Genomic DNA, 14,966 nt, shown 5'->3' with positions numbered 1-14,966 from the left:
TTTCTTGTCTCTAACACAGAGGAAATAACCTCATAGGGGAAAGTGAAGTTGGAGGAGGAAAATGCATCAAAAATGCCTAGCAGAGTGCCCAGCACCCAGCTGCTGCTCAGTAAAGGGGCATCTATGCTTATTATTCAGACCATACTGCACTTAACCTTGGGCAGGCCTCTGAGTCCTTAAGAGTGCATGCACTGGGTTCCTATCCAGTTTTAGGCCCAAAAAGCTCTACAATTAGTCAAGTATGCCAGACAGAGGAAAAAGAAAATATATGTTACAGGAGCCAGGAACATGCAATCTTATTTATCAAAGAACATTTAGAATAGAAACATGTTTTCCTGATTCCAAAGAGGAAGAGGAGATGGGGAATCCACCCTTCCCTGTTCTTTCGACGCCATGCGTGAAAAGTAAAGTCCACAGCCTCACAACCGAATAGTGGGCATGATTCACTTAGAGGACAGCTCAGTGGGATTCCCGCCTCTTCCCACTGCATGGCATGTTCAAACCCAGTAACCTATTAGTTTAAATAGAGCTCATAGAGGAGGGCAGAAAAAGCAGAAACTGCTGGGTCTCCTGATAACAATTCATCATTAACTGAGCCTTGCGTGCTTACTGTCTCCCTACTATTAATACAAGATCCCTGGCCGGGTGCAGTGGCTCACGCCTGTAATCCCAGCACTTTAGGAGGCTGAGGCTGACAGATCATGAGGTCAGGAGATCGAGACCATCCTGGCTAACACGGTGAAACCCCGTTTCTACTAAAAATAAAAAAATTAGCTGGGCATGGTGGCGGGTGCCTGTAGTCCCACCTACTCAGGAGGCTGAGGCAGGAGAATGGCGTGATCCCGGGAGGCAGAGTTGTAGTGAGCTGAGATCGTGCCACTGCACTCCAGCCTGGGCAACAGAGCAAGACTCCGTCTCAAACAAACAAACAAACAAAAATACAAGAACCCCAAATCATAGCAGGCTGTAGGTAAGGAACGCCTGTTTTATTTTCTTCTTTTTGAGACAGAGTCTCATTCTGTCACCCAGGCTGGAGTGCAATGGCCCATCATCCAAACCTAACCCAATGCCAGTGTTTGTAGGGCTTGTAAACTAAGAATGGTTTTCATATTTTTAAATGGTTGAAAGAGATCAAAGTAAGTTGTGATCATGAAAATCATACAAAGTTCAAGTTTCCATGTCCATACATAATTTTAATTGAAACACTCTCATACTCATTTTCTTACGTAGCGTCCATGGCTGCTCCTGTGCTGTGGTGACAAAGTGGAATAGTTGCAAGAGACTGTACTGCAAAGCATAAAATACTGTCTCCCTTACAGAAAATGTTTGCCTGCCCCTGCTCCACAGAGTAACTTTGTTGATAATCATAAAAACAAAGTAATCATTGGAGGTAGCCACACCTGGTGATGAAGAGTTGCTTCAGAAGATTTAATTCAGGTCTACCTGGGTTTGAATTGCACCTCTCACACTCACTGGCTGTATGATGCTAGGGGCAAGTTACTTCATCTGTGAATCCCCACTTTCCCCATCCTTAAATTGGGCTAATAACATCTATCTCACTGGGTTGTTGAGAAGTTTAAAAAGGGACAAGCGTGAAAACCTTTGGCCTGATCCTGGCCATCACGAACACTCAGTGAGTGCTAGTCATTATCATCATATACTATTTCCTTAAGAAAAACTTCAGAAATACATAACAATGCATTACATTACAAAGGGAGTCAAAGTCAAAATGTCACTTTTTCCCCTTAATGCTGGCTAATACACAGAAGGCTTGGAAGACATTAAAAACAACAGAAGAAACTATATAATCAGCATTAACAAAATCCAGATGGATTTTGGCTCATTTGCTCTTTCGAATTGTTTGTCCTTGTCTTCCCCCCACCAACCATCCCCCTGGCAGGGCAAGTGAGAAGTAAATACACAATCATCTAGTTTATATAGGATGAAATTGAAACCATTTGGCTTTTTGTAAAACTTGGAGCCAAATATTTAGGCAAAACATTTGGGTCTGTCCACTTTAGCTGCTGTTCTCATGCACTGATTTGAATTTGCGTTCCATCCACAACCTGTCTCTGCAGGTCTGTCATTTACGCAGGTGTTAAACAACCACTCACAACTAAAATCCATTTGCATCTGTTTGGTTGGGAAGAGCGCCTGTCACTCAATGTCAACAGAATCATATGCCTCTCCATCCCCCTCTCCCCAGCCTCCAAGCGTCGCTCTTTAGAACTGTGCTGGAAACACTAACAGACGACAGCCATTGACAGGGAGGGCCTGTGATGTGTGTGCTGACGCCAGGCACCAAGCCTGTGTTCTCACTCCTACTTCATCACCCTTAACTACCACGCGGCTTCCAATCATTTACTTTTCCATGCACTCTGGTGTACCACTCAAGAAAATGACAGAGTAATAAGATAATACATAAATTCAAGCCCCACGTCTTTATTCACTGTTAGGACATCCATTTAAGGACTTCAAATTCAGTCCTACAGACCCACAAACATCAGACAAGGATTCTCGTGGCAGACTACGAATCCACTCCAAGTTTCAATAAGCCTTCCCATGATGTCATTCTACTCTAGCCTTAACATTATTTAAATATATTTAAATATATATATATATTTAAAAAACTAAGAACCTACGCGTTGCCTTAAACAAAAGAGAATTGTGGAGCAAGGGAGTGGGTGGTACTCAGCCTCTAAAACTCCTGTTCCAGAAAGATGCATTTTCAATTAAGGCCTATACTTTCCTTTTTGCAACAGAAATTTTATGTACCCAACTTTTCTACGCTTTAAAAGACACTCTGGTGTTCAGGCAGTAGGCTGTTTTTAGCAGCACTGACTCTATGAGTATTCTCATATGCCATCTGTGAAGCTATTGGTTAAGGTGTGAGTACATTATAAATAGAATCAAGCTACAAACAATGCAGACTCTAATTGTAAACAAGACAATTAACCTAAAATCCTGTGCAGTCTGGCGCCCAAAGCAAGACAACAGCTTCAGAAACACATGAAGCTATTTTCATTTTTCTCATCAAGTCATGGCTTCAATTAAAGACAGAGACCCTGTGTTAGTACAGATGAGATGATGTCAAAGTTTTCTAAGAATGTTACTTCTCTCTTCTGTTAGGCAAGGTATACCATCTTCTGCAAAACAGCTGGATCATTTGTCAATCACCAAGAGAAACAGATGGTTAGAAACATCCAGATACTTGAAAACATCTGGATATTTCATTCTTCATCCAGATGTTTGGCTTCCCCTAGGTGCAGCCTGCTGTCTTTGGTTGAATAATTCTAGAAAGCATTTGGCCAAGAGGTAAGTTGACTTCTTCAATCCCTTCTCCAGATAATTATGTTTGGCAAAGGAAGCCCACTTTGGGGAATAATGCTCTTACGGGGATTTATTTTATCAGTATGAATTAACCAAACTATTTCTGGAAACAGCTAGGGAGTTAAAAACAAATGCACAATGTGTCCACTGTGCAAGTTCAGTCATGTTCAACCGTCTACTTGGAGTTCACAGAAGTCTAACTACCCCCAGATACAGAATCTGAACCAGTTTAGTATGACAACCTACACCAAAGGGGATAAAAAACAAAAGTCTGTTGAGTAAATGCAGGTAAAATTGCTTATAATGCTTGTGTACTCTTCCACTTAAAAACCCAGAGAAAATTTCAGTTCTGTACCTTGAATACTGTCATTTGCTCGTACATGCAAGGAAGGTTTTCTCGGCTCAGACTCTGTATACAGTCACGTACATGAAGCTGAGAAAACATTGAGTAAAGCTAAGTTTTTGCCCTCATGCAGTTTCCAGCCTACTTAGGGGGAAAGAGAAACAAATACTCTCACCCAAATATACCATTATCCATACAGCATGATAAGTGCTACGAAATAAAGTTAAAAGATACAATGAGAGTTTACATTAGGAGGCAATTCTGATTGGGATTAGATGCTCAGAGAGGGGTTGTCAGAGAACTTAAAAGGTGACTATTTCGCCAGGGAAACTGGAAAAAGTGCCTCCCAGGCAGAAAAGAGGCGTGAGGTGATGCCTGAAGAGTAAAAGTTTTGCTTCCTCACAGGCTGAAAGAAAGGCTAAGGGCAGAGGGTGGCAAGTGTGACTTCAAGGGGTAGCACAGAGAGACCTCGGTGCAGATGGAACAGTCCTGTATTTTAGTAGTGGCGGTGGTTAAATGAACCTACACATGTGATAAAAATGGCATAGAACGTTTATTTTTCCATTGCTATGTGACACATTAATAAGAAATTCACGGCTTGAAATAACACACATTTATTCTTTTATAGCTCTGGAGTCAGAAGTCCAACTGGGATCTGAAGGGGCTAAGATTAAGACATGAGCAGGGTCCTGTAATCTCAGCAGATTGGGAGGCCAAGGAGGGAGGACCGCTTGAGCCCAGGGGTTTGAGACCAGCCTGGGCAACATGATGAAACCCCATCTCTACTAAAAATACAAAAAAGTTAGCCGGGCGTGGTGGTACACACAGTAGTCCCAGCTACTTAGGAGGTTGAGGTGGGAGGATCACAGTGAGCCATGATAGCACCACTGCACTCCAGCTTGGGCGAGAACAAAACCCTGTCTCAAAAATAAATAAGAAAATAGTGTGGTAGCTCTACGGTAGAATCCATCTCATTGCCTTTTCCACCTTCTAGAGGCTGCCTACTTTCTGTGGCTCATGCCCGCCTCCCTCCATCTTCAAAGCCAGCAATGTGTGGCGGTGTCCTTCTCATGCTGCCATCTCACTGCCTGACTCATCCGACTCCCTCTCCCCCTTTTAGGAATCCTGGCAATTACACTGTGCCCAACCAGATAACCCTGGGTAATCTCCCAATTTTAACTTCGCAGGATCAGTAACTTGAATTTCATCTGCAATCTTAATTGTCCTCTTCCATGTAACAAAGCATATCCATAGTTTCCGCGGATTAGGACGCAGACATCCTAATAAGGGCCATTATTTTACCTACCTGGAATTATACACTCACATTGTACCCAGGCACGTTTCCTGGTTTTGATCCTGTACTATAGTTATATAAGGAGTCACGATTGTAGAAAAGTGAGTAAAAATCACAGGGATCCCCTCTGTACTATTTTTTAACTTCCTATATCAGAATAAAGTGTTAAAATAATTTTCAAAATAGCCAGTACTTAAAGAAATTATGTATGTCCAGTACAGCTAAAAGCACTTAACATTAATTATCCCACTTACTCCCCACAGCAAGCCTATAAGGTGGGTACTATTCCCATTCTACAATTGAGAAAATGGAAGGATTTTATTAATTTATCCAAAGCTACTGGAATCCAAGTATTGTGTGCCTAAATGTTGTGTTCTTAACATTTGTTTTAAGAACTCCAATTTAGTTAAGGAATCAAATATATGGACCACAAATCAACAATTAGGAAACAACAGAATAATATTATTTTTGACAGAGTTGCACTCTTGTCGCCCAGGCTGAAGTGCAGTGGCGCAATCTCGGCTCACAGCAACCTCTCCTTTATACATTTTCTCCTCATTCCTGTCTCCATTGCCCTCAAAACCAACACTTTTCTAGAACTGTAAACACAGATATACAAAAAAAAAAAAAAATTCCTCCCAGACCGAGGGCTCCTAAGAGTTTCTGTAGGCTGCTTCTGGGCTTCCACAGCCATTTAATTATGGTCCTCTGCCCCCGGGAAGTAAAGATCAACTACATGTCACCCTCTAACTCTGAATTTGAGGGACGCAGTGCCTTTAAATCAAAGGGAAAGTGACTCACATCCCCTTGGTGTTCTCTAAAAGGATATTGTTAGAACCAATTTCTACGCCTGGATCTTTTGTGCTCCAGGGTAGAAGCAGGCAGCAGTCCAAATACTGTGGAACCTTTTCAGCAGCTATCAGGAAAAAGTCACTACCACTTTGCTTTCAAACCCAGGCTGAAAAAGAAATTCGCAAAGCCAGTGCATGAGGGGATTAGCAATGTCTTCCAAAACAGAAACAGAAGATGTTTACGGGCAGTGAAAATGAATGATAGTAGTCTCACTGTCCACTCTCATTTCCTCATGGTTCGACCAAGTCCTTGGATGTCATAAACACTGCTGGGGAATAAAATGCTCTAACAAATCAAGGTGAGGACACCATGAAGGGGGCCCATGGGGAGGCACAGCTGCTGAGTCGCTTACTCTCTGGACAGAGTCAACAGAGAGCAGGAGTCCACAGCCTAAACGAGGCAGACTTCGAAAAAACACCAGATTTTTCTCACTTCACGCAAGTGTGTGCGCACACACACACTCACAGTCACACACCCTCAGGTTCTGGAAGGAGGTAAGGTACTTTTCTCTGCCATTATCCAACCCGATGCTTGTCCTGTGCCTTAGTACATGGTTTCTCAGCCTCAATACTATTGACATTTGGGGACGGGTCATTCTTTGTGTGGGCACGGTCCTGCACATTGTAGGATGATTGACAGCATCTATCTGCTAGATGCAGTATCCAGTCTCCATCACACTGTAACAAACACAATCACCCCTGGGGAAGAAACACTGCTTTACCTAAAATGTGAGTGAGAGAGACAGAAAGAGAGACAGAGAGAGAGAGAGAGAGAATTTACCCCAAAGTATCACTCAAGTTCCTGCAGTTGTTCACCCCATTCCTCACTGGCCTAACTCCTATTCACCTTTCCAAACAAAGCCTCAACACAACTTCTTTCCAGAAGCCTTCCCTCACTCCTCCATTCTTTGGACGGGTGAGATGCTCCTTCTCCAAGTCCCTCCAATTTCCTGGGCCAATGGATCCCTTATCCCACCACTGGCCTACTTACTATGCAGGCTTCACCTTTGGATTCTAATATCCTTCCAAAAAGCAACTTTCCTTCATCTTTGCACTTCCAGCATTCAGCCAAATGTCCAGGTCTTATTAGATGTTCAATAAAAGTTTGTTGGAAAAACGAATAATGAATTCACAAAGAGAAATGGTAGTTTCAGCAAGGAGGCATGTCCCAGGGTGCAGGGTTGGTACTGAATGGTATACATCTATCACTTAAAAAGCAGCATTGAAAAATACTAGAGCTAGCAGTCTACCCTCTGTGATGGAACATAAGAAAGCAATTACTTTACCATCATCATTTTCCAGTAACAGAAGCTTATAGATTGCAAAGTTGGATAAAGCAGCAGAAAAGACAATACAGAAGTTAACAAGTCCCATTTTCCAGATTTAAAAAACAGACTTGGCCAGGCACCGTGGCTCAGGCCTATAATCCCAGCACTTTGGGAGGCCGAGACGGGCAGAACACCTGAGGCCAGGAGTTTTAGAACAGCCTGGCCAACACGGCAAAACCACATCTCTATTAAAAATACCAAAATTACCCAGGCATAGTGGCAGGCACCTGTAATCCCAGATACTCAGGAGCCTGAGGCAGGAGAATCGCTTGAACCCAGGGGGGTCGGAGGTTGCAGTGAGCCAAGATCACGCCATTGCACCCCAGCCTGGGTGACAAGAGCAAAACCCTTTTTAAATTCCCTGGCCATTCCACTTCAGGGAATCTAACCTAACAAAGCCATCTGAGGTACACAACAGAACAATATTCTGTGCACACATGTGGATGCTGTTTGCTGCAGTGCCACCTTTTTGGAGATGTGGCTCTGTTGCGCAGACTGGAGTACACTAGCATGGTCTCGACTCAATGCAACCTCCGCCTCCCAGGTTCAAGGCGATTCTCCTGACCCAGCCTCCCAAGTAGCTGGGACCACAGGTGCATGCCAACATGCCTGATTTTTTTTTATTTTCAGTAGAGACAGGGTTTCACCATGTGGGCCAGGCTAATCTTGAACTCCTGACCTCAAGTGATCCGCCCACCTCAGCCTCCCAAAGTGCTGGGATTACAGGTTTGAGTGACCACAACTGGCCTGCAGTGCCACTTACAACAAAAACAAAAGAAAACGAGAAACCTGCTAAATATTCAACACGAGGAGACTAGTTGAATACAGATACATCTACTGTGGCTGGGAATTTTTGGTGATTTTTCTTATCTTCTATGTATTTTTTTTAAACTAATGGAATCATATTTCTACCTGAGTTACCCATCTGAAAATGGCGATAACATGGAGTCATTGTAAGGATGAACCAGACAGTGTAAGCACCTGCTGAGTGGCATTAGCGCACAAGAAATGATTGTTTTCCCCTCTCTAATCACATAATTTTTATTCATTTTTATTCTTTTTTGAGACAGTCTTGCTCTGTCACCCAGGCTGGAGTACAGTGGCATGATCTCAGCTCACTACAACCTCTGCTTCCCGGGTTCAAGCGATTCGCCTGCCTCAGCCTCCTGAGCAGCTAGGATTACAGGTGCACCCCACCATGCCCAGCCAATTTTTATATCTGTAGCAGAGATGGGGGGGGTCTCACCATGTTGGCCAGGCTGGTCTCGAACTCCTAACCTCAAGTGATCCGCCGGCCTTGGCCTCCCCAAGTGCTGGGATTACAGGCTTGAGCCACCGCACTCAGCATAATCATATAATTATTTTTATCATATCAAACTACAGAGTTATCTTCTAAAGAGCACAATGAAGCTTTTACAAGGAAAAAAACAGTTTCACTTCTGTCTACATTTCTATTACTCCTCACCTAGTGATTTTAGATATACAACAATTTCAAGGAAAAGATAGCTGTTTCAGGGAAAATTCTACTTTGGCCTCGCGTTCAGAGTTTTCTTACATAAGAAAATTTGCTATTTCTATAGCAGACAGAAGAAAAAGTGACAAAATTAAAGCCAAAAAAGAGAAATCGATAGATAGCTAGATGATAGATGATTGATAGATGGTGGATGGAGAGAGAAAGGCTAGAATGAAATGCTGAGAAAGTATCAGGACACGTGAGTGAAGGAGAAGTTCTTCTTTTACGAAGGACATTGGCAAGAACTCCCATCCCATGTGTTAACTGACTTTCTAGCTGACCACAAAGGTGAGGGAAGGTTGCTGGAAAAACTGAGATGGCTCAGTACATCAAAATGACACCATTCACCAGGCGTGATGGCTCATGCCTGTAATCCCAGCACTTTGGGAGGCCAAGGCAGGTGGCTTGCCTAAGGTCAGGACATTGAGACCAACCAGGCCAACATGAAGAAACTCTGTCTCTACTAAAAATACAAAAAAAAAAAAAAAAAAAAAAAAAGCCCGGCAGGGCGGGGTGTGCCTGTAGTCCCAGCTACTCAGGGGGCTGAGGCAGAAGAATCGCTTGAACCCAGGAGGTAGAGGTCGCAGTGAGCCAGTATCACGCCATTACACTCCAGCCTGGGCGACAAGAGCAAAACTCCGACTAAAAAAAAAAAAAAAAACCCCATAAAATGGCACCATCCTGATAGAGGTGGACGTGGTGGTTGCTGTAGCGTACTGGCAGCAGGGGGATAAATGTTCAGGGGTCCTACGTATGTCCTGTACTTTTTTTTTTTTTTTTTGAGACAGAGTCTCACTCTGTTGCTCAGGCTGGAGTGCAGTGGCTCGATCTCGGCTCACTGCAACCTCTGCGTCCTGGGTTCACACCACTCTCCTGCCTCAGCCTCCCGAGTAGCTGAGACTACAGGCCCACCACCATGCCTGGCTAATTTTTTTTGTATTTTTAGTAGAGACGGGGTTTCACTGTGTTAGCCAGGATGGTCTCCATCTCCTGACCTCGTGATCTGCCAGCCTCTGCCTCCCAAAGTGCTGGGATTACAGGCGTGAGCCATCGTGCCCGGCCTCTCCTGTACTTTCTTAGAAGTGCTTTGTGTTTTTTATTTTAATTCTCACCATAACTGAAGGAGACAGATGCCCAGCTCCATTTTATAGATGTGTGAGGCACAGAAAGATGAAGCAGCTTGTTAGAAAGCGGGACAGCCAGGATTTCGACTCGACCTGGTCTCCTGAACCTGTGTCAGCATGGATATAAGGAAAGTGTCACTGGGGACAAAAATCACTCTAAGACTGGACAATTCCAATCTGAGAATGAATTCTGATGAATGACAGGGAAGTGAAGCTAAATGTTGAGCTCCTTAAACAGGAAGGATCAAAGGCTAGTGAAACCAAATTCTGATGGCCTCTCTAGCCCTCTTCCATAATAGAAGAGCCTCAAAATGTAGACAAGGGGACTCAGCATTTAGATGGCAGGGACATCGACAGAGAAGAAAGCAAGCAGTCACGGTACGTAGGAAAAACAATAGGCCTGACGCAGTGGCTCATGCCCGTAATCCCAGCACCTTGGGAGGCCAAGGCAGGCAGATCACCTGAGGTCAGGAGTTTGAGGCCAGCCTGACCAACATGGAGAAACCCCATCTCTACTAAAAACACAAAAATTAGCTGGGTGTGGTAGCACATGCCTGTAATCTCAGCTACTCCAGGGGCCAAAGCAGGAGAATTGCTTTAAACGGGAGGCAGAGCTTGTGGTGAGCTAAGATCGTACCACTGTACTCCAGCCTGGGCAACAAGAGTGAAACTCCATCTCAAAAAAAGAAAAAAGAAAAACAACGAAACACATCTCTGAACACTTGATATAACCCAGCACTGTTCAGACATTGTATCATGTTCCCAGCAGATCTATAATCCAGGGTGAGTTATAAGCCATATTTTATAGATAAGGAAGTCAAGGATCCCAGTCTGAGGTTCCATGGCTAGCAAGTGGAAGAGCCCTGTGTTGGAGTCTAAGATGTCTGATTTCCAAGTCTACCACATGCCCTTTCTGCCCATTACATTGACTTTGGCCACCCAGGTGGATTTTCCTGTTATTCTTTAGATGTTATAGGTACACAGATGTTGAAAAAGAAGTAATCTGAAAACAGGACATGTCTGGTGTTAGTAGGACACATATCTGCCCCCATGAATGAAAACATTCACAATCACTCAACAGGTATCTACTTAACCCTCCTGTACACCAGGCAGCTGGGAACCCACTGATAAGGGGAGAGAATGGCACACAGCACATGCCCATAGACAGAGGCAGTGGGAAGTGAGGCCCTGCGTGCTACCACCTCGGAGGCTGACCACTTAGGGCAGAGCCTAGGCCTGTCTGGTTGGTTCAGTCACAAGACTGGACCTAAGGTATGGCATGAACTTCTAAGCACATTGTCCATAAAGCCAGACAACCTTCAGTCTTGCTTCCTCCAATGCAGAGAAATCCTACAGTTGCTGAGATTGCTAGAATTAGGCCTACAACCAGCCAGGCACAGTGGCTCATGCCTGTAATCTCAGCACTTTGGGAGGCCAAGGTAGGTGGATCACCTCAGGTCAGGAGTTCGAGACCAGCCTAGCCAACGTGGTGAAACCCCATCTCTACTAAAAATTCAAAAGTTAGCTGGGCATGGTGGCAGGCACCTGTAATCCCAGCTACTCAGGAGGCTGAGGCAGAATTGCTTGAACCCAGGAGGTGGAGGTTGCAGTGAGCAGAAATCATGCCATTGCACTCCAGCCTAGGTGACAAGAGCACAACTCCGTCTAAAAAAAAAAAAAAGAATTAGACCTACAACTCCAGCTGGCCACTCACTAGCAATACAAGTGTTTCCTTACTTGAAGTTTTCAACGGAAAAAGCAGCTAAAATTACCCCCTACAAAAGATACTGTAAAGCTGAATTCAATTAAAAAATTTAAATAAAATCGAGACTATGCCAGGTTATATGAATTAAGGTTGCAGATAGAATTAGGTTTGCTAGTCAGCTGACCTTAAAGTGAGCCTTGATAGCTATCCAGCTGAGACCAATGAAATCACAAGGGTCCTTAAAAATAAGAGGAGGAGGCAAAAGACAAAGAACCAGAGACATGTCCATTGAAGGACTCAGCCCAATGTTGCTGGCTGGAAGGTGACCGAAAAGGAGCCATGGATCGAGGAACGTGGGCAGGCTCTGTAATGTGGAAAAGGCCAGGAAATGTATTCTCCTCTACAGTATCCAAAAGAACACAGCTCTGAAGACACCTGGATTTTAGCCCAGGGAGGCCTGTGTCAGACCTGTGACCTCCAGAACTTTAAGAAAATAAATGTCTTGTCTCAAGACACTAAGTTTGAGGAACTTTGTTATGGCAGCCATAGAAAATGAATACCCACCCCCTAGGCTGCTTTTTAAAAATAATTATTACGTTAAGTAATGAACATTTTTCTTCCTTCAAAAAAAAATTAAAGCATTATAAACCAGACTAAAGTCTGCCTTTGGCTTTTCTTCTCCTACTCCCCATCTCTCCTACAGCCATTACCACTAGAAGTAAGTTGAGTCTGGATTCTTTAGGCCCACTCATCTGCATTTCTGCACATGTATTTGTAAGGTCACATTGCTTGCTCACTGTTACGGCATTGCCAGTCATGAAACAGTTAACACACATCTCCCCAGGAGGGAAGTAGCTCAAAAGCCCAACAACTGCAGAGGAATCAGTGTCTGCTCAGTGCTCCTGGGGGTGAAGGAAGTGACAGTTTGAGTACCTTTCAGCATACCTTCTGTCTCCCAGTTATAAATCCTCCATTCCGGACCTTGTGGTAGGAACTGAATTCTCCAAGCTTGACTCTGTTAACTGTTCATTGCTTAGATGATCAAGAAAGGAATTTGTTTATATACATCAGGCCTTGGATTACCAAAAAAATTGGCTGAAGACATACAGGGAATGCAACTGATAGGAAACCAACCAGTCTAACCACACTGTGCCACCTAGATATAATAAATGCCCACAAAGCTGCCAGAAATTGCTCACACTTCACCCACCGCCCCCCTTTCTTTTTCTTTAACCCACAGGATGTCTGGTATTTTTCACAAGTCACGCATCTGTACCCCATAGCTTCTGGGAGACTATTCGCAAATCACAAATTAAGTCAGACTTTCAGTGCACTAGGTGTTTGAAATCTTCCTCTAAGCCACGCAGGCAGCTGGCTCTTGCACTCACTCTTGTTTATTTCTCTGGGGCTTCCCAAGCATCCACTCCAATGCCAAGCCTGGCTCCTGTACATCGTGACAACAAGGGTGCCCCTACCCTCGAAGGTGGGTCTGCGGCTGCGTTACAGAGGCTCATTTCTTGCTGGTAATTGAACTGGGTTCTCTCAGGGGTTAAAACATTGAAAAGGGATGAAAATGGGCTGACATAGCTGTGAGAGCAAGCAAGGGTGAGTAAAACTCCTTTCTTACAAGCCTTACCCTTGCTAATGGAAGCCAAATCTCTAGAGCAAGGTTTTGGGGTATAAATCCCCGATCCCAGAGAGATGCCAAATGTGCTGACACAAAGCATGCCTTTTCCACTGTGACTGGCACATGGCCCGCACCCTTTGCATGCAGAAGCACCGGGGTGGCATGCATTCTGGTGACCAGTACGTCTTACTGTACATTCAGGTCCACTTAGCTGCAATGGCACGTCCTTTAGATACACAGCCAAAGGCAACAATCTGGTGATTTGGCCTTGCTCTCAGAGCTGAAAACAAATTAGCTTCCCAAGGAGTATAATCAGCATGTGTTTGTTATTCTGTGAAATATTAATTCATTCAGTCAACAAACATAGTGAAGGCTGTGTGTGTGTGCATGTGTGAGCACATGCCAAACACTGGCCAGGAGGTGTGAGACAAAGCCCAGAAGCACACGTTTCTAGAAAAGCCACATACAGTAGAGGTGAAATTTCAGTGGGTTGTGTGTGTAGCATAAGAAAATTCGTGGGTAGAAGGAAACACAATAAATGTTCTTAGGGAAAATTCTGTATTACTTTTGGATACAGTTACCAGAAACAAAAACAGATGGGTTTAAAACAATGGGGCAAGAGAGCTATGGATGATGATAGAAAGAAAAGGAAAAAGAGAGGGGGAAGGAAGAGGAAGGGAAGATAATGACAATAATTGTGCAGATCACAGGAGTGACAGTAACTAAATGCGTATTAATGCCCAGACCCTGGCTCTACGAACTTCACGCATATAACCTAATTTAATCCTCCCCCAAATCCTACCATACATCCAATTATTATCCCTATTTACATAGGAGAACACTCTAACTAGAACAATTAAACAACCTGTCATGGTCCAGGGAGTGGAGCCAGGATTAGAGTTAGACTTCAGGACCACAAGACAGACACTGCTGGGTGCACATCTCCCATCATCCTTTCATTTCTCTTATTAACAGCATTCCAGTTTAATTCTGGGTAGTCACGTACGTTAATTGAAAGAGTGAAACTCTAAAATATTTAAAGAAGTTTATTCCCGACCCAAACAAGAGTGAACAAAGCCTAAGACAGTCTCAAGGGGTCCTGGGAACATGTGCCCAAGGTGGTTGGGTTACACCTTGATTTTATACATTTTAGGGGAAAAAAGTTACAGGCACACTTCTATCAATATATGTAAGAAGTACATTGGTTTGGTCCATAAAGGAAGGACAACTCAAAGTGATGGGGATGAGGGCTTCCAAGTCATACGTGGTATATTAGCCCATTCTCACATTGCTACCAAGAACTGCCTGAAACTGGGTAATTTATAAAGGAAAGATGTTTAATTTACTCACAGTTCAGCATGGCTGGGGAGGCCTCAAGAAACTTATAATCAGGGCACAGTGGAAGCAAAGCACCAGGTTCACAAAGCGGCAGGGAGGAGAATGAACGCAGGGAAACTACCAAACACTTATTTATAACCATCGGATCACGTGAGAACTCACTATCGGGAGTATATGATTCAATTACATCCACCTGGTCTCTCCCTTGACATGTGGGGATTGTGGGGATTACAATTCAAGATGAGATTTGGGGTGGGGATGCAGCCAAACCATATCAGGTGGATTCAAGGATTTTCAGATTGGTAATTGGTTACAAGAGTTATTAACTAAACACCTGAGATCAATAGAAAGGACTGATTTTGGGTGGGGATGTAGCCAAACCATATCACATGGATTCAAGCATTCTGTGATTGGAAATTGGTTAAAGGAGTTATTAGCTAAACACCCGAGATCAACAGATAGGACTGTCTGATTTTGGGTGGCGATGCGGCCAAACCGTATCAGGTAGATTCA

General features: G+C 43.8%; 1 protein-coding gene across 5 annotated transcripts in view; it reads right to left on the bottom strand.

The window, feature by feature from the left end:
* Positions 1 to 14,966, bottom strand: part of WWOX (WW domain containing oxidoreductase) — a 1,110,761-nt gene that overhangs the window by 880,152 nt on the left and 215,643 nt on the right. The gene's annotated exons all lie outside the window — the stretch shown is intronic.

Source organism: Pan troglodytes, chromosome 18 (assembly GCF_028858775.2).
Source record: "Pan troglodytes isolate AG18354 chromosome 18, NHGRI_mPanTro3-v2.0_pri, whole genome shotgun sequence".
Taxonomy (NCBI): Eukaryota; Metazoa; Chordata; class Mammalia; order Primates; family Hominidae; genus Pan; species Pan troglodytes.
This window is presented reverse-complemented; position numbering and strand designations above follow the sequence as displayed.